Here is a 19,319-nt window from a genome sequence, read left to right as displayed (position 1 = left end):
AAATTCTTGCTTTTTAAAATATCACTTTATTTCAGTTTCATCTTCTAACTTAAACTTTATGGCTCATGGTTATGGACACGGCAATGAAGGTGAATTTTCTTTTTTGATTTATATACTAATGTATTTTTCTCTTTGTGTTTTCATTTCTATATTTTAAATAAATTCTGATAAACATGTTCTCGATTTCAATGCAGAAGGCAAAATATTAACAGAAATTTGAATTAGCATAAATCACATAAATTTTAACTTAGACATGAAATAAAAACTTTAGATTTGTTCAGGTGATATAGTATTATATTAAAGATTCTTTAAGAATATTGACTATATCACTCACTGAATAAGAATATTCACAATTTTTATAAAACTTAAAATTTATTAACATCTACAATATCATATCCCAAATATGTCCTTATACATGAATAACAAAATAGGAAATCATACATTACTTATTCATTTTTCTCACATCATGATATTTTAACAAATTTACCTAAGAACTTCTTGTTGAAGAAATAAAAACACTGACAACCTTGAAACAATTCCCTGTCTTTATATTTCCCATTTTCCTCTCTCCTTTTCTCTTCGTCCCTAAAGGTGCTCACAATTACAAACTTGGTGGTATCCCTCAAGTACAAAGCATTTGTATATGAAGGTAACATACAATATTCCATGTTTTCAAACTTTTGCAAATAATCTCAATCTGATTTTATTGCTGAGTCATCTAACCTATTTGTACAACTGTAGCTTTTGAGATTTAATTTATTCCTGTTGGATGTAGCCCTAGTTAATTCTTTTTAATTGTGGTAAAATAATCCCATTTTATGAATATTCCATAGTAGGTATCTCTGATGGTCATGAGACCAAGCATTCAGATCCTAAAAGGTGGCTGTTAAAGAGAAGCAAAATTGTGTATTTAATAATGTCAAATTTCTTTTTAAATCCTATCTCCATTCCTGTAGGATTCCCATAGAATAACAATCAGAAGTTCTTTAAAGTGTCATAAAAAGCTCTTCAACACCTCACGTTGGTCCAGATTTATTTCTGGGTTCATCTTCCACAAGTTCTTCACTGACAGTCTACTTGTCAGCCATGGGAAGTCATGTGGATTTCCTTGAGTTCATCATTGCTGGGGTAGCATCATTAGACCAGCCACAGGCCACAGTTCCCACCCATTCCCCATTTTCCTAAAACTTCTCACCTCTGTGAATCCTTCTGGGCAGCCCTTCCCCACTTATTGTCTATGCAATTTTTATAACTAATTGGAAAATTTAACTTGGACATATAGGTCTAGAATATTTCCTCTGTCTGTCTGTAATATTTCCCCTGTGCATCATTATTCAATCTTCGAGTGTTCTTGGCAGACAAAATTCCCATCTTTGCTTTTGTATTCAGTGCAGGTGACACAATGATAACAGTGGAGTATTTGCTCAGTAAGCAAGTATAGCTGGAAGATGAGGGAGGTGTAAGACCACCCACGACAGAGTCACAAGGAGATGGACAGAGATTGGCTGGGGACCATTCCTCATATACAAACCACTCTGCCTTCTGCATATGAATGACACACGACAGGTTTATAGGTGACTGGACAAGAAATAAGGGCACGAACAAAGGCAATTATCTATAAATTAGCTAGCTGCAGAGTCTGAGAGTAATGTCCAACTTCTAAGCTTTAAATTGGAAAATGCCTATGAGACAGAATCAGATCCTCAAGTGGAAGCTGGTGTACTCAGTAGGAGGGAGTAATCTTTAGTAGGAAGTAGAGAGAATACAATGAAGATACAGTGGCTGTTTAAAAGTAACAGAAAAGTTACCCTGAAAGTATTTGAATTTTTCATGAGACCTGTTGAGATATTTTTTTTCAATTGGACAGTGAACAATATTTCAGTTAGCATAATATTTCATCACCTTGGTTGAATGTCAAAAATGACTTGACTACTTTTACCTTCATCTTGAGGAAAACCAGATAATATAAATAAATAAATAGATAAAATAATGTGTAAGAGAGAAAATAGTCCTATTTCTGAGAACAGACACCAGATCTAAAGTTTTCAAAAACTTCAGTAATCAAAATGAGTCTATTGTAATATTCTCTTGCTTTGTTAGAACAGCTTCAGTGGGTGTTGCTTTCTATTCCATTAATTTTGAAAACTGTAATATAAATACATAGAATGGCATCTTTTCCCTTCATTCTCTCTCTCAACAAGAACAGGATGTTACCTTTTAGGCTTAAAGTATTTGCGCACTTGTCCTTCCTCAAGTGTTGGATCACGTGGGATCAAAACCAAGAGTAAGTCTGAAACTTCGAAAGGAGTGCAATTTTTTATTTTTTTTTTACAGTTGTTTGCTTTTTTCACTCCTGAAAGAAAAAAAATTCAGTAAAAAAAAATTTGTTTTAAAGAGTTTAAATAGTGATGGAAGTGTTGTTGGTAAGATTGTCTTTAGCCCTACAAACTAATCCCTGTCTCAGATCCTAGAGGGTTCCTCCACATTATTAGGTATTCCTGTATACTAATTTTTGTTTGCTTACCTTCATGAAGGTTATTATATAAAGGAAATAATTCCTTGGGCAAAACTGCAAACAATACCTTGGTCAAATGAAATACTGTCAAATGGCTCAAACAGGCATTCTGATAGCCTGTGACAGTTTTAGCTACTGAATTTTCTTAGTAAAAATTAATATTTTCCTCTTCTAGACTCAGTTAGCCTGAAATTAAGCTCAGCCAAGGAGAGGGGAAGAAATTCACCTCTAAATCCTGTTCTGAGTTTCAATATGCATTTGGTATCAACCAGTCCAAATGCAAAATTGAAAGTGCTTGAAATGTAAGTTATCATTTCCTAAGAATGAGGGAAAATCCATACAGATGCCAGAATTTTTATTCAGAAGCCGAGGAAAATAATCCACACTAACTAAATTTGAAGGAATTGGAACAAGAGTGACAGAGACACAAGAGTAAAATTGCGTTTCATTGCCTTACAACTTCTGCCTATTCTGTGCTGACTTTGATGGAACATATCTTGTTTTAACTAAAAAAAATAAATAACCTCTTCCTCTTAGTGTAAGAGTTAATGCAATATATTGATGATGGGTTAGAAAAGTGGAGCAAAGATTTTACAAATAATTGTTTTTGTTCTTAAAATTTACTCTTAAATTTTAATTTTAGCTAGAGGTAAAGGTGGCACAAGCTTGTAATCCTAGGAACTCAGGAGGCTGAGGCAGGAGGATCATAACTTTTGAGGTCAGCCTCAGCAACTTAGTAAGGTCATGAACACTTTAGTGAGATCCCACTAAATAAATAAATAAATAAATAAATAAATAAATAAATAAATAAAAATTTTAAAAAACACAATAAAATAAAAATAATAAAGGCTGGGCATGTGACCCAGTGTTAAGGGCCTCTGGGTTCAATCCCCAGTACCAATAAATAAATAAATAAATAAATAAATAAATAAATAAATAATTTAATTATTAATTATTTAAGTGACTTGGAAGTACTTTATTTTTACAATGTTGTGCTAGTGTTTTTTTTTGTTTCATTTTTACTTTTTGTTTTCATTTTATATCTTATCAAACTTCAGTTTACACATGCTTTTACAATCCTCTTATTTGACATTCAATATAATTCTGTAAAGTAGCAGATAAAAACCATTGTGTCTATTCTAGAGAAAAGAAAACCAACATTCATGGAAGTAAAATAACCACCCGAGTACATAATGCTAATGAATGTCAAGAGCAAGACTCCAATTAGCCAATTCTGATTAGCTTTGAAAATCCAGATCCCACATTTCCTCATTTTTACCTTTACAGATAATAATAATCCACAACAGTGAATGGTTTCTGAGCATCTTCTCTGAAAAGCACTTCTCTAACTGTTACTTACTATCCTTCTTGATTTTGATAGCAACTCTCTGGGTGGAGAGCTGTGCCGGTTGTGCTGGTAAGAACATCAAGGCTTTGATAAATGTTGGCGTTCAACTGAGACCTTATACTGGGTAGAGATTGGCACGGAGGATAGAACCCATCTGACTTCACAGCTTGAACAATTACCAGGGCATCCCTGTTTTGACATGAGCTCTTCTTGGTGAGTCTAAGGATGATCTCATATCGCTGACTTGTATATTACAGAAATATCAACCACGTGCAAAGCCAAGAAAACTGCTACTGCTAAACCATTGCTTCTTGTCGAGGGGCAGTAGGCACGCTGGGCCTGGGTTCAATAAATTTCATTTACACGTCTGCCTGACTTTTGGACAATTATGATATTAACTAAATCACTAAATGTCTCAGTATTTTTCTCTATGACTATTGTAGAGAAACTATATTTAAATTCATTATGCAATAAAAAGTTTATGCACAGGCTCACACAATAATTATTAATGAAATAATTAATGACACTAGTTCCAGAATTAAAAATGAAGCAGACATTTATTTCTCATCTGTTATCACAGCTGATGTTTAGCTGGCATGCCTAGTAGATGGATCTCTGATGCTTGTGTAGTAACATTTGTCCAATATTTTCTACATATACCTGCCTCTAATAGTCTCATATCAAATAATTCCATGTCTATAAAAAAAGGAACATATAAGCTCATGACATTTGTTGTTGAGCAACAAATCTTCCAATCAAAATGCCAGAAATTTTCCACTTTATTAATATTTATTGATCACCTAACTGATAAAAAAATCCACACCAATGGGTTAAGACATTAAATTGAAATAATAGTTTATGCTCTGATATTCACTTATATATACTAAATTTTATACAGCCAATACATTCATCGGTTAACACTGATATGATTAAACTTTTATTTTTACAGCAATTTTTGACTTTCATATTCCAGCTGATGAATGAACATTTGGAGTCATCAAATGGTATGGGCTATATCCTTGCTATTATTGTAAGGCAGCGTTATGTAATTGTTTAAATATGTTATTGCACTTTATCTTATTACCTATAAAATGAGTGGAAAATAAGAAAATGATAAGAAGCTTACATCTCATAAACTTAATTCCTTTGAGGCAAAGTTAGAAAAGATTATTGTGCTTTAAGCAATGAATCCTAAAGATTCATTGTATTTATCATTCTTTACCTAGTTGGTGTTCCATTGTGAAGGAAGATAATAGACACATGCATTAAATAATAGAACTGAAGAATATATTGCTTGAAAAGAAAGATTTATTTAGGGAATTTATAATATTGTATTTTTGAGATTTAAGATGTCATTAACTGTAAGATTTATTAATTAAAAAAGTACCTCATAAAGTGCTACATTTATAGTAAAATATTATTTCGAGATGTACACTGATTTCAGAAATGCTGAAATGTGAGACTTAGAATCAAATAAGTACACATTTTTTTTTTCAAAATTTAACAATGCTTTGCCTAGTTTTCTTACATTTGATTCTACTTTTGACATATGCTTTTAGGGTTCTATCTATAAAAGTTTTCATAGAAACCAAATCCACTTTCTCTGCCTATGAAAGTTCATCTAATAAACAGTAATACTTGGTCATATCAGAAAATATTGGTGTAATAGTTATAAACACTTAATTTGCTTGTGTAATTATCAGAACAGCAAAGACAAAATTTTTTTCTAATATACTTTGGTTATCAGACCATGTTTCTGGGTTTAGTTTGAGTAAGGTAAAGATTGACAGAATTGTTTTCTTTAGGACTTCCTGGGGCTTATATAGGGGGTCTTTCTAAATTAAACCTGTCCTCTTGATAATAATAATAATAATATAATATAATATTTTTATAAGTCAACTCAATATATGTTATGTTTCTAAAACAAATACTCAAAGTCATAGATACTCTGTGGACAAAACAGTAATTTTCTTTTATACTACTAATTATTCCTTTTCTTTTTTGGCTTTTTAGTCAGGATTTTTTTTTTTTTTTTTTTTTTTTGTCTCTATGAGTGAAAGACTTTTTTGTCTCTTAGAGGAAGAAAAGTTTATCTGAGAGTTCTTGGCTCAGCAGTCTCAGTTCGTAGACAGTCAACTCCATTCCTTGGGGCTCCCTCCAACTGAGGTAGAACATCATGGTGGAAGAGTGTGGTGGAGGGAAGTAGCTCATGGTATCAAACCAGGAAGCAGAGAGAAACTAAAATTATCTCACCAAATACAAAATATATACCCCCAAAGCACATCCCCAGTGACCCACCTCTTCCAGCCACATAGTACTTGCTTTCAGTTTAGGCTCTCAAACCCAATCATTTCACCCCTAAACCTTCTTGCATTGTCTCACACATGAGCTTTAGGGGGATACAGCACATCCAAACCATAACAGCTCCTGCTCATCAAGATTGCTGTGTTACCCATTAATGGCTAGGAATGCTAGCAGCATGTATTTCAATAAAAGTCAGCTTATATTGCAACAGATTGAACATATTTTAGATCCAACTATTGAGCAAGAATCATGATCACTATCCTTGTTTATATTTGGTTAAGAGTTTTCTTGAAGATGATTCTTAATTGTTTTTTTTTTTCCCCATGTGAATCATCTTAGATATTCTTAGATATTAACAGTGGCTGTTTTTGAAGATGCTATGATGAGTTTCTGGTTAAGTAGGTGAAGAGAAAGGTGAATTTTATTTCAATATGAAAAATAGAAAAGCATATAGTAGTGGAAAATTAAGATTTGGTGAAAAACATAACTATTAAAATTTGAATATCTAGAATGTTCTTTTAGGTAGTTACCCACTAGGCAGTTAGATCTAGAGAGGAATGGTGAGGTTTGGAACAGATACGTACTTTTGAGGGTCATAAGCATTTATATGGGAAAGTAAATCAGTGCAACAATAAAATTGCATATATAGAAGAGAAAGAAGAAACTAGACCCATGAAAACTTTAGCTATTTTCCTATGTAGGTTACTTCCTTTTGACCCTGTCTCCTGAATTAGCTACTACATTCTGCATTGTCATTCCGATATCTTGTCTTTCTCTTCTCTAATTCATTTGCTACATGACCTCTACATATTTAAAGTATATAATCTTTCACATCACAAACTGGAATGAATTTTCATTGTTTCCTCTGTACACCAAAAAAGGAGCCAGTTATCCTCACATAGTTGGTATTCAAGATCCTTCACTCTGTGACTAAAACCTGAACTGTCTGGGATTTCAGATAAAACCTCTCTAGGACTCTAGTTAAAGTGATAATTTCCCTAATCCAGCCATAATAATCTGTCTACTAATCTTTTGTAACTCCTTTTAAATCTCAATTATATGACTATGCAAATGTCTGATCATTGGAATATAAATCATCAAGGGCAGACATGAATTCTAAGTCATTAGCTAACACAAGGTTTGCACATAATAGATACTCAATAATTTACTGGTCTGATTTAATGAAAATTATACAATTTTGGAAGTATATTATGAAATGATTCTTCTTCAGTTAGATTTCCAATTCAAAAATGTAGTCTGAGTATCCAGAAATATCTTATCTACCTTCAATATCTGTCTCATGGTTTTAGACCCTCACGTTGTTATTTCCCTTTTAATTTAAAGGCAGTCTTTAGCTTCATAATTTACATACTTCAGAAATAAAGAAAGAAAAAACACAATATTTATTCTGTTTGCATGCGATTATGTACCACTGCAAGAAATCTAATCTTATTTTCATGTAATGGACTATTGCTTGACTTGCTGAGCAAGGACTATACACTGTGAGGCCAAACCTGAAAAAGCAAAACTTTCCCTGAACTCTGAGTCCATAGTAGCCTTCTGAGCACTGCCCATGAAAAGGAAAATTGCCCAGTTTAGGTTATCCATGTCAAACAAATAATTGGATTGGGTGAATGAAACATGTAGTTACTTAGAGTTCACTTTCCTTTTTAGTTTGGATTTTTTATTAAATAATAAATTGAACTGATCATCATTATTTTCTCCAGAATCAATTTGATACTCTTTTCTCAAATAAAACACAATCCCTTCTTAATTTATTTATCCATTAGAAAAGCAAATCAGGTCTGAAAAAATATGCATTATTATAAGTTTATACTAGCAAGAACTAGGGAGTAGTAAGCTATTCCTTTTCTTATTCCTGGTATCAGTTTTTCTACACCTGGCAATATCTGAAAAAGGACATATTGTTGATTCAAATTATGAAAATATGGTGAAAGATAAAGAAAAATAAGGGGGAGAAAAGAAGGTTAGAATAGATTTGTGATAGTTTATTAAGATTAAAACATCTTTTTTATGTTATATATGCATACGTATTTGTTGAAGAGCAAACCGTGAATCTACTGAATAAGCAATGATATTTCAGTAGAGAATAAAATATATTTACCACCTTACTGCTCTTTCTTTCTTAAAAATCTTGGATTTTAAAAATGTCTTATGCAGCTGCATTTCCACTTTGATAATACATGCAAAATATGTTTGTTTGAATACAGAAATTTTATTAAGGATGATCATGAGTTCTATGCACAACACTCCAGGTTATTTATTCACAAACCAGTTTTTATGGTGATCATGTCATGCCAGAGTCATGCCTATCTTTAAGGAAAGTGGAGCTTTTCTTTCCTGTCTATTAACATATGCGCTTGCACATAGTAGACACCCCTAGTCACCACCTTCAGTAAGCATCATGGGGAGAGTGACATGGAAATAACTGGGCTGTGTCCTTCTGAAATTCCACCCATGAATCTGATCATTTCTATGGAGAGCTGCTAAGCTCACCATGCCATTTGTATTTCTTAATCCCTCTTTTAGTAGCTATACTTATGAGAAAATTATACCATTATTTGGCTGCCAGCTTCAAGGTTCAACTAATTTGTGTAGTCAAAAATATTTTCAAGTGGCCTTTCTAAAATATTATTCATACTTTGTGTCTCAGTTTGACTGAAGGTATAGCATTATTTGTATATGAGCATTTTATGGTGGTGTAAGAAAAAGTACTAGGGGAAGCAGAATCTCAACAGGACTTGAGATTTGGTGCCTCAATGCTTCCTGGCCTTTACTTATCCATCCTCAGTGCTAACGGCCGCCCCCTAGTGGCAGGAGTGATTTTGACGTTGCTAGCCATTTATTAACACTTGAGAAGACAAGGGTGATTTATGAGGCAGGGGAGAGAGAATTTATATTTTCCACACCTTGTAATCTCGGCAATTGCTATAATACTTGTGGAAGTTTTGAAACTTTATGTGACGATAGAAAAAATTGTAAAATAATGTTATGCAGATTGAATATTAATACGTCTTCCCCTCACTCTGATGATCCATCACTAACCTTTCATTTCCACTGATATTTATGAAAAGTTAATTATCCAAATCTTCCATTTGAGTTCTAATTTTATAAAGACCTCAAAGTTCAGTTAAACACTTAAAGCACCACCTTATTGTTTTTGAATAATATGATATAGATTTGAAAGAAAAATGAATTCCAAGTAAAGTATTAGAGGCATATATTGGAATATGGCAATTGAAAAAGTAGATAGATGTTCATTAAGAGGATATGTCAAGTGAACCCTACTGATCTCCAAGGAATAGTCCAGAAAGGGGAACTTCTAGAAAATTCAAGAAGGGGGTCACTGTGATTAGAGAAACAAAGTCAAACAGAATAGTAGAAATGAGGTCAAAATGAGAGGGAGTGGGGTATGAAAAATGGTAGAATGAGACAGATTTCCTTACCCTATGTACATGTATGATTACACGAATGGTATGAATCTACATCATGTACAACCATAGAAACGAAATGATGTACCCCATTTGTGTACAATGAATCAAAATGCAGTCTGTAAGAAATTAAAAAAATAAATATTTTTTTTTAAAAGGTCTTTGGGATCCAGGTCTTTGGGTCTCTGTAAATCTTTAGAACATCATAAGGACATTTGGTTTTAATAAATCACACAGAAAGATGTTAAAAAGTTTTGAGCAGCTATATGACATATACTAATTTATATCCTACCATGGTCATTATGGATTATACAGTATGATTAAGTGAGACTGTAGACCAGCTAGGAAATTCCTCTGCAATATGGCAATAATGTACGTGAGAGACAATGATGGCTGTTACTGAGAGGTGGTGAGATGTGATATTGTTCTTTTTATTTTTTAAAGGTTTCCTGACAGATTTAATGTGGGGTGTGTGGAAGAAGGAGGCATCAAAAATGAATTCAAGCCAGACTTGGTGGAGCATGTCTGTAATCCCAGCAACTGGGGAAGTTGAGGGAGAATTAGGGCAAGTTCAAGGCTGGTATGGGCAACTTCGTAAGATCCTCTATTAAAATAAAAATAAAAAAGTGTTTTGGATGTAGCTCTGTAGTAAAGTATCCATGGGTTCAACCACCAGTATAGCAAAAGAAAAAAACAAACAAACAAACAAAAAAAACCAAGAATTTTGTCTTAACTAAAATGATGGAATTGCCATTGGTACAATGGGAAGAGTCTGAGAGCAGGTTGATTTGGTTGGGTGAGAACTTTGGTTTTGAACATGTTTTGAGAGAGAGAGAGAGAGAGAGAGAGAGAGAGAGAGAGAGGGAGAGGAGAGAGAGGGATTGAGAGGAAGGAAGGAGAGAGAAAGAGTTTGACATTTAAACATCAGGAAACAGAATTCAGAGAATTCTGTGCAGAAGTTATCTGGCAGTTGTTCATGTAGAGCTGGTATTTACATCTCATAACTGGATAAAATAATACAATGAGCAACTGTACAGGTAACAGAGAAGGTGCTGGAAGTCCTGGCACACTCCAATATTTACTGGCAGTTAAAAGTAGAATGTAGACCAGGTAAGAGTGGCTAACAATGTCAGAGGAGAACAAGGACAGCCAAGGAAGTATTAATATAAGACAGAGTACTCCACTGGGTAAAATAATGGCTATATATCAAGGAGGTTGCTGGCAGAAAACAGATTATTAGAAATACCAATATTGATAGTCCCAGATGGTTTGTAAAAGAGTCGTAAATGTACACCTACAAGAATTTTGTTGGAAATATGGCTAATTGAGGCAATTAAAATGGTCTCAAAAGAGAATGGGAGGAAAACAATCTCATAGGAAATAGTAGGCATAACACTTAATAGGTAGAAGTCATGAAGGGGAGGAGAAAGTGAGGTCAAGATGAGTATTTTTTTCATCTCTAAAGATAATCATGGCATGTTTGAGTTCGTGGGAATTACTAGTAAGGGGGAAGTATTGAAATAGGACAAAGAAACATGAATTGCTGCTGTCATGTTCTAAAATAGACAAGGTAGAATGGAATCTATAGGAGAAGACAGGAAATATGAAGAGCACAGAGTTGCTACCTAGCAATAGAAAGATGATGGGAATTATGTGGTACCACTCTGGAAGGTGGGTTTATAACATGATGGTATTGAACGGAATTTTTATTTTTCAATTGCTTTGATTATATTGGGATATGAAAAAGCATACATGTATGTGTTCTATACATTTAAAGTTCCTACCTGATCAATTTATAAAAATTGCCCAAGTAATGGATATTTGGGAAGAATAAAAACTCATTTAAAATAAATCCAAATAATTAAAAGTAAAAATAGATATCCAGTTATAATAAAACAATTTTTGAGATTTTAAAATGACTAAATTTATTCATAATTTTATAAAATCAATAAGTAAACATTAAAAATTTCTTGCAACTCTCAAAAAAAATGATTGTGCATTATTTGCTTTGCCTCTCCATTTTATTGTGACAATTGAGGACAGTAGGTGCTTATCAAAAGCTGTGGAAAGGTGGTGTGTGCTGTGACTGTGAAAGCTATCAGTCACAATTGGAAAGAAAGATGGTAAAAACTGGTTTTAAGGACTGGGGTTGTGGCTCAGTGGTAGAGCTCTCGCCTAGCACACCTGAGGACCTGGGTTCAATCAGCACCACATAAAAATAAAATAAAGATATTGTGTCCATCTACAACTTAAAAATGTAAAAAAAAAAATCTGTTTTAGAAAAAATATTTGTCATTTCAAACACAGGAGAAAATGGGATGGATACACATAAAACAGAAGTTGAAAGTAAATGTAATTAATTATTAAACTTTATCTATCTAGCCATCGGCCTAAATATCTATGTATCTTTATCATTCATCATCTTACCCAATGCCCCTCCCAACGTCTCTCCTGTCTTTTTCTTAGAAAATCTAAAACCCTTGGGAAAATTCCTCCAAGCTAATTTGTGCATATGGGTGGATGTGGTGGACTTGTAGATACCTAATCTTTTCAAATCATATAATTTCTTTAGTAAGCTTAAGAAATTATGTTTAAATTTCTTTCTGCAAGGTTATAGCTAATTGCTATTCACATTTGCTTTGAAATGTTCGTGATTTATAATAGAAGCTCTGTTTTAGTATGTCAAGGACATAGAAAAATGCAAGTGTTTATAAATTTAAGAAAGAAATCAGAGCCAGAAGACTGGGATATTGTAGAAAGATTAATAATATCATTGGAAATCCAATTTGCCTGCACAGAAAATCATATTTTCTGGGAGAAATATTAATATCAGAAATGTCTAATGGGTTATTTAAAGATTAAATTTCAAAGGATGGAGAAGTAAGAACAAAAACAAAGTCAAATAAATAAAAGACTAATATTGCAGAAACTTGAGATCTACTGATTAGTGATTGTCATCTACTTAAATACATTTTGAAAATGGTAAAATACAAAAATATTTAGAGCTCAATTTTTGAGACTGTTGGTGGAGATTGTCATACACATTTTGCTGAAATAGGCTCGGAGATATTGAAGGTAGTAGGTGGTGCTGGATAATGATAAAGCCTGAGACTGTAAAAGGATGGAAATGAACCCTGATGCTATGGGAAGGACCATGGTGGCGTGTGCTTCCAAAGACACATTAATGAATATGATCATCTAGCTTTCCCTATCGTTTTGTTCCTTTTAAAATGTTAGCATATCTGCACAAAAATTTCATCAGATATTGGAAAAATATGTATCAATATATTTGTATATTGGGAATATACAAATATGGTAAGTATATTCTTATTATGACAATACTGCAGCAACTTTTAGGCACTAGTATGTTTCTTTCTGTCATCTCTAAATTGCTAAAGAGACTTCATCTCTCCAAATACATTTACAGGGTTGCACTAATCAGCATCCTTTTTTAGTGAATAGAGGGAATTGTATTATTATATTTGTAGGAAGTAGACAGTGTGATTTTTATAGTCCATTTCAGCAGATAATATCCTGAGACCATATTTACATATTCAAAGAGGAGTCCCTTGTCTTTCAAGTCTGATCCAAGATGAGATATAAAGGTGTTTGTCTATAATTGAACAGCATCATCAGAAGATAATAATTTTAAGATTAGTGACATCAGCAGGAGGAGTGAGTGATTTTTCCCATTAATCCATACCAGAATGGTGTCAGGGCATCATGGAAGTTGCCTAGAGTTGAGGCCATATTCCAAACTCCTTATTTGAAGTTTCAGTCTTTTCATCAAAAAAAGCTGTAGAGCCATCCACTGAGAATCAACAAGAACATCTGGCAACTAAAAAGGAGAGAAAGATGTGGCAATGGTCCATACTACAAATGCCAAGCTTGATTGTAAATACTAGGTATGAGACCACCATCATCAACACAGGATTGTTATAATGAATACTTATCGCTTGACATCTTCTAAAACTTTATTTTGTTTCATCCTCAAAATGCTATCAGGACAGTGCAATCATGTCCCCCATTTTATAGAAGAGAGGACTGAGTATTGGATTAATGAGTGAAGTTTGGCAGAGACCACATACAAAAAAAAGAGGTGAAATTTCTTATCAGAACTTTGGCTAAACTCATGCTTTTACTTTTAAGTTACAGAAAGTACCATATACCACAATTTTCAGGCATTCTTAGTTTTGTCATCATTTTTACTGTGCTTTGTTCCCTATTGTGCATTTTGAATATTTTCTGCTATGAAGACACAGATCAATTAACAGTACAGCTGCATTACCTCTCTCGTTGTCTCCTCCCCTGAATCTCTCTTTCATTTTCCATAGAAGGAAAGCAGATGGCCAACCACGTTGTTGCACTACTAACTTGGTGCGAGCATTTCTTTGGGAATGTTGAACCAATGTGCTGTAATTATTTGACTACATCCCTTTACCATTCCACTCAATAGGGAATATGTTATAGACTTTTCATGTTTCCAAGACATCTCTTCTGCACTGAGAAGCAAAGATGAAGAAGCAACACAACTTTAATATTGACCTCCAAGCAGAGAAAAGTTGTGCTGTCCAGTACCATACCATGTAGCCATGTTATCAGAGATGTATATGGTGCAGGAAGGTGCCTGAAGTTTTTCACTGTTTTTAGTTTGTTTGGTTTTAGTTTTTGACTATGGTCTCAACACTGGAATTTGGTAAGATGCTTCCTTTAGGTGAGACATCTGATGGATTCCACATCTTCATTCTTGTATTTGCAGAAGGACATGTCTACATGATCAGTAGTAGAATAGAAGTGTTGAGGGTCCCAGGTCTTAACATGGATATTCACAAACAGTATGTGTTTGAATTCCAGCTCCTTCACTTATTTCTTCAGGCTTAAAGAACTTTCTTAACCTTTCTCTCTCAGTTTTCTCCTCTTTAAAATGGAGATATTAATATTACCTTTAATCTGGGATGTTATGAGAATTACATAAAATTGTTATGTGTACCCTTCTTAGTATCTTAGTGTATGAAGCTTTACCTTTTATAATCAAAGGAACACATGGTCATAAATATTGTTTGTTAACAAAAATTAGAAAATAATTCTACATTAAGGATCCAGCAGAGCCTTTCCCAGTGACGCAAAATCCTGGCCAAAACTTTGCCCAAGTCCTATGAGATCTTTCGTTCACAGAGATTTTTATCATTACTATGTCAAAATGCGCTGGTTGCCTCTACTGGACTGCATCCTGAGTGGTAGACATGGTCAGCCTTGAAAGTCACACAGTACGACATAATGTTCCCTATCAACCAGAGTCTCAGGGAGGGGGATTGTCCATCTTGACCTGGATTGAAGAGCCTCAATAAAGTGAAAGACCTTAAAGACAAGATTCTACTCTACTGCCCTCCTCAGCATTTGAGCCACAGTGGCAAATGCTCATTGACACACAGGTCCTGTTACCTGGTGGGGTGCCACTTCCCCTTTAGTAAAGCAATGCTGGTGAGCAGCCGATCATCTCCCAGGACTGGAATCAGCATTCAGGTTGCATTATGGGCAAGCTCATGCAGAACCGTAGCATTTATTCACCTTTCTCACCCTAAAGCACTTAATACAACCAAAGTCATCTCTGTTTAGTTAAATTAAACATCGTATACTATGTATAATTCTATGCAGAATCATAAATACTGTGTCCACATTTGGAAACCCTTCATGTAGCAGATACAGTTTCAGGAAAGAGACAGCTGAGATCATCAAAAGAAGAAAAAATCTTTGTGTACACTAAAAATGGCTTTTCCTTCCTATGTATTTCGCTTCTACGTAATAGAGTTTATTATAACCTAGTTTAGGAGGATGAGGTAGAAGGCACAGTGAAGAGTCTGTGCTCAGTGGTGAGTGGCCTTAGGATCGCTGTGCTGCTGAGTGCCTGTTTTGTAAACGTTTGGCTGCAGGCAGGGCAGTGAGAGAAAAAGTGATGTGCAGAGACCTCTAGAGACTGGAAAGCTTAACTACACTTAACGCCATGCAGACACGCTCCAGTGCTGTACTGTAATTGAATTACTCGGGGAGCCATAACACAGCTATAAAGAGAACAAGGTACTATTCCACTCCTAGAGATGTGGTGGAAATCAGTGTTCTCCAAAGCCTTATGCTTTTGGCTATTTTCCCCTTAATGAGTTAATTAAGGTAAAATATGCTTTACATTTGCTCTACTGCAAAAACAATGATTAAACAACAGATGTTCATATCAAAAAACATAAATTATCAATGTGCACAGAATATTTACTTTTAGAAGAACGTAGTGAACACTTACCTGCTGCCATGACATAAAGAAATTTTGTTTATCTTACCTTTGGTTTAAAAAAAATATAAGCTGATACTATTCACATTTTCTTTCATTCTTTCTCTTTTTAAAAATATTTTTGATGTCCTACTTTTGAAATCTTTGACACTGGTCAGCAGATTTCTTTATGTGCGCATTAATAATCCTATACAAATTTGTGAGAATGGGTATACCACAATTTATAGTATTGCAAACAGATCATTACAATCAGCTGATCAGCTGTTTCTCCATTTTAATTGTTTTTTTTTTTTTCCCCTGTACACTAAGTTGTAAATGTTGAATATTTTCTGGTACAGAAAAATAGATCTGGTAAACAACTGTGGCTACTGTTGACACCACCCTCCGGATTTGTATGTATCAAGGTACTAGCCATTGATATATTAGTCAGGTTCTCCCCAGAAACAGAACCATAAAGGTGTGTATGTGTGTGTATTCGTGCGTGCACATGTGCATGTTGGGATAGAGAGAGAGAGAGAGAAGCAGTGATATTTATTTATTTATTTATTATTCAAAGGGTCAGTCGAGTTCAAAATGTGCAGGGCAGAGTGGAAGTCTGGAGACCTGAGGGGAGAGCTGATTTTGCAGTTTCTATGCCAAAGACAGACTGGAGGCAGAGTTCCTTTAAGTGGTCAAGTACTTGTATGAAGTCCACCCCCTCTAAGGAGGTCAGTACTCTGCTCAGTGTTGACTGATTTAAATGACACCTTCACAGAAACCTGTAGATTATTGTTTGACCATGTACAAGGTATCATGGTATAGCCAAGTTGACACATCTAACTGACCTATCACAAGGAGTAATTCTACCCTAAATTGATACAATTCAACTGCTCTGATTAAACCAAAGCAAAGCAAAACAAAACCCCCAAACACCCATAAACAAATAAACAAAAATGAGTACAAATATATAAATATAACATACTTATATAATAATAACTGGTGACTTTTTTGTTATTATACTCTAAGTGCTACCTAATCACTGAACTGTTTCTCACAATGAAAGACATGGTCAAATGTCTACTTTACAATTAATATTTACTACTATCTGGTATCTGGTATATCATAGTAAAGATATTGTCTTTACATTGATTTATGTTAAAAAATCAGTATTTAGACAAATTCATAAAAAAGTTCAAAATCTCTCGATATTAGAGAAATGCAAATTAAAACTACACTGAGATTTCATCTCACTCCTGTCAGAATGGCAATTATCAAGAATAAAAGTAACAAAAAGTGTTGGCGAGGATATGAGGAAAAAGGTTCACTCATACATTGGTGGTGGGACTGCAAATTGATGTAATAACACTGGATATCAGTAAGGAGATTCCTCAGAAAACTTAAAATGGAACCACCATTTGACCCAGTTATTCCACTCTTTGGTATATACCCAAAGGGCTTAAAATCAGCATACTGTAGTGATGCAGCACATCAATGTTTACAGCAACTCAATTCACAATAGCAAAGATATGTAACCAACCTGTTATCCTTTGACAGATGAATAGATAAAGATAATGTGGTATGTATACACAATGGAATATTAACAATAAAGAAAAATGAAATTATGACATCTGTCAGTTAATGGAACTGGAGAGTATCATGTTAAGTGAAATAAGCCAATCCCAAATAACCAAAGGCCAAATGTGGATGCTAACATAATAAGGGGTAGGTGGGGCAGAGAAGAGAAGTACATTGGATTAGACAAAGGGGAATAAAGGGAAGGGAGGGGGATAAAAATAGGAAAGAGAGTAGAATGAATAGGAAATTACTTTCCTATGTTCATATATGAATACATGACCAGTGTAACTCCACATCATGTACAACCACAAGAATGGGAAGTTATACGCCTTATATGTATAAATTGTCAAAATATATTCTATTGTCATGTATATATATAAAAACAAATACATTTTTTTTAAATCAGGATTTAGGATTTCATTATTTCGATAATTCGTTCCAAAGTGCTAGTTACTGAATCAAGATAGATATTTATTTAATTGGATCAAAGATTTTTTTAAATGGAAATGTTGGTTGAGATATATTTCCTTTATATTTTAAATAAAAATGAAAAGATACTGAATGCCAAATGAGCAGGTAAAATAGGGATGAAATTTTTTTTTTTAACATTAGTGCTATAACTAGTATTTGGTCCTGTGCTGATACCAAAGATCATGCCCTCTTAGCTGGAAATTAGTTTGAATTAATAAGTATAACCATGTAAATACATGTGAAATACTTTGAGAGTGCTGTTTCTGCCACCAATATATATTTAAATATGAGTTTAATATACAATAACCAAATCAGGTATGATGGTGCATGCTTGTAATCCCAGTGACTCTGGAGGCTGAGGCAGGAGGATCATAAGTTCAAGGCCAGCCTTAGCAACTTGGCAAGGCTGTAAGCAACCTAGTGAGACTGTGTCTCAAAATAAAAAATAAAAAGGGCTAGAGATGTGATTCAATGATCAAGTGCCCGGGTTTATTCCCCAGTACCAAAAAGAAAAAAATAAATATGTGCTGACTGTCTTTTAAAATCCGCTAACAATATTTGTAAATAAGAGTGTAGTCTATTTCTGAGAATACATTCACTGACGTTCTCTTTTAAGATGGCATTTGCATTCTCCTAATATGAGATGAATAGAATATGACTGTGGATTCATTTGACTAATTAGAAGAAATTGCTCACACACATGAAATGTATTGCACAAGGTCAGATTGTAGCCTATTTTTACTGGTTTCTAAAACAACATTTTATCATTACATGGGATTTACTAAGTAGTGATCAAGTTATTGGAACACGTCTAATGTTTTTGTAGAAATTTTAGATAATTTACTTTCCAGTCTTATGGGGTGTAATTGAAAAATAAAAATTGTATGTATTTGGGACATGAATGTGATGATTTTATACACACACGCATTGTGAAGTTGTGAAATTATTACAACAAAATCTAATTAAATAACATATTCATCCCCACACATAGTTACCATGTTTTTGGATATTTGTGCATGGTGAGGACACTCACATTTGCTCTCAGCAAATGTATTATTAACTATGGTCATAATACTGTGCACCAGACCCTCAAAACTTATCATAATTGAAAATCTGTGTTCTTTTATCCACATCTCTCCATTTCCCACACCCTTCAGCACCTGAAAGTTACCATTCTGTGTTCTGCTGTGTGAGGTCATAGAAATGAGCTCATGCAATATTTGTTGTTCTGTGCATTATTTCACTTAGCATAAGGTCTTCCATATTTACTCATGTTGTTGAAAATGACAAGAATTTCCTCTTTTTAAAGTTGAGTAATATCCCCATAATGTGGATAGATATGAGATAGGTGAACTCTCAGGAGAGAGAAAAAGAGAACTTACTAGGTAGAAACTC

This window comes from Sciurus carolinensis, chromosome 10 (assembly GCF_902686445.1).
Source record: "Sciurus carolinensis chromosome 10, mSciCar1.2, whole genome shotgun sequence".
NCBI classification, from domain to species: Eukaryota; Metazoa; Chordata; class Mammalia; order Rodentia; family Sciuridae; genus Sciurus; species Sciurus carolinensis.
The sequence above is the reverse complement of the archived record's forward strand: the minus strand, read 5'-3'. Positions refer to the sequence as shown.